The sequence below is a fragment of the Octopus bimaculoides genome, chromosome 8, assembly GCF_046866305.1.
Source record: "Octopus bimaculoides isolate indiv1 chromosome 8, ASM4686630v1, whole genome shotgun sequence".
Classification (NCBI taxonomy): Eukaryota; Metazoa; Mollusca; class Cephalopoda; order Octopoda; family Octopodidae; genus Octopus; species Octopus bimaculoides.
In genome coordinates this window covers 66238220-66240719 of record NC_142935.1, presented here as the reverse complement: position 1 = coordinate 66240719, position 2500 = coordinate 66238220, and positions in this window count along the sequence as shown.

Here is a 2500-nt window from a genome sequence, read left to right as displayed (position 1 = left end):
TTCGCCAATCTTTATGTTCTCAGTTCAAATTTTGCTGGGGTCAACTTTACCTTTTATCGTTTCGGGGCTCAAATGCGTACAATCGACCTAGACCATTCCCGAAATTGCTGGACTTGTGCCAACATCTTAAACCAATACTGATAGAAATTATGGTGAGACTAGTGGTAATGGTGGTGGTGGTGATGGTGATGGTCGTAGTAGTTCTTAGAGGTGGTGATGTTCGTGGTTGGTGGCCAATGGTCATCTTGTGGTGGTAGTTGTGGTGGCGGTGGTCATTGTGGGGATGATGGAAGTAGTGGTAGATGTGGTGGCGGTGGTAGTTATAGTGGTGGTTGTTGTGGTAGTGATGGAGGTGGTTGTAGTACTGGTAGGTATAAGAGATTGTGGTGATGGTGGTTATGATAGCAGCGGTGTTGGCGGTGTTGACAGTAAAGATGTTAGTATTGGCGGTAGTCATAGCAACGAAGGTGGTTGTTGTACTGATGGTAACGATGATGGTGGCGGTAGTGGTAGTGATGGAGGTGGTGTTAATGATGGAAGTGGTGGTAATGGTGGTAGTGATGATGTTGATGGGAGATTGTGGTGTTGGTGGTAGTATTGGTGGTCGTATTGGTGGTAGTATTGGTGGTCGTGTTGGTGGTAGTGTTGTGATTGTAGCACTGATGATAGTAACATCAGCATTGATGGAGATGGATTGATGGTAGTGGTGGTAAAGATGGTGTTGTTGGTGCTAGCGATGATAATAATGGTGGTGGTGGTAGTGATGTGGTGGTGGTGGTGGTAGTCGTGGTCGTGATGTGGCAGTGGTATTATAATAATGTTGTTTATGGTGGTGATAATAATGATGATGGTGGTAGTGGTAATGGTGGTGGTGATGATGATGCTGGTGGTGGCGATGGTAGCGCGTCTTTGGGCGTAATACCAGTGCAGCAATGGCGTGATCGCAACGATGATGATGTTGGTGACACCAAAGGCTGCGCTGGTGGAGATGGTTGCTTTGGCTGCGATGGCGATGGAAGTGGAGACGACAATAATGGCGACACTTACGATAGCAATGGCGGTCGAGCTGACGGTGGTAGTGATGCTGGAGACAGCAGAAGCTCTCCTGATAATGTTGTTGTTGTCGTTGTTGTTGTTGTTGTTCTTGTTGTTGTTGGTGGTGGTGGTGATGGTGATGATGACGGTGGAGAAGATGATGGACTCTGCTTCTTGTTTTTCTTTGCATGTATGTGTTCGTGTATGATATTTTGCTTTCATCTTAACGATGTGTTTGTATTGGCAATTAGATGTTTCTTTTCATGTTTGTAAACATTTTAGTTTCAAGGCCTCTTATGACGCTGATTTAACATTTTGTCCGTCCTTCTCCTCTTCCTCCCCCCCATATATATATATATATATATATATAATCTTCATTTATGCATATATACACACGCACACGCGCGTACACATACGTAACACACACAGATGCAGGCGCATACGCGTGTTTATACACACGCATGTATTCCTAGTTTTATCTTCGTCATTGAAGTATTTCGTTTTTGCCTGTTTCCTTTTTACGTATTCTACTTTTTTATTTTTATTTTTAAATATCTATTCTCTTGCTAAAACGATTAAGTCTGTATACCTGTCCATTTCTCTCTCACTCTCTCTTTACAAACACACACACACACACGCACACATAGACACACATGGATATATACATTGGTGTATATGTTTCTATATCGATATCTATTTATGTATACTTTCACATTTACGCATATATAAACGTAACTCCCATTCTCGCTTTCTCTGTCTCTACTCGCTACGTGTGCGTGTGTACACACATACACACACGCACATATATATAAATGTATATGTACGTACATACATACATACATATATATATATATATATATATATATATATATATATATATATACATATATATATATATATATATATATATATATATATATATATATATAATTTGGTCTGGTGGAAGGATGAGACGGTATCTATAGCCCTCGTATATTCTACATATCTGTGAGATTGATGTTATCAAGGCTCCGTTGAAAGTGTTGCAGGTAGACAATTGCAAATATTCGAAGGGGGAAATTGCAGAGAGCAATATTGTGGAAAGCAATGAGAGGATGTTGTTGTTACTGTGGCTAAAGTATCTGAGAGGTAGGAAACGATATGAGTTTGAGATTAAGAGGAATGAAATATGCCACTTTGTATTACCTGTTTGCAGGAGCCCCTGCCATGGCAGTCTCTGTTCATAGATCATTATAGCAGGAAGAAATATTCGATTCTATTCGTTTCTATTGAACACTTCTCGGCAGATATTATCCGATACTTCCCTTTGTGGGTTTTAGTACTTCCCTATCATACTACATCTGGGTACTAAATTTACCTTTGTAGACATTTCACCAGTTTCATGTTTTGTGATTATTTTATTTAAGCCCGAGGACACATAAGCTTGGTTAACCAGCTTCCGTTGTGTAAAATGAACGGGATTATA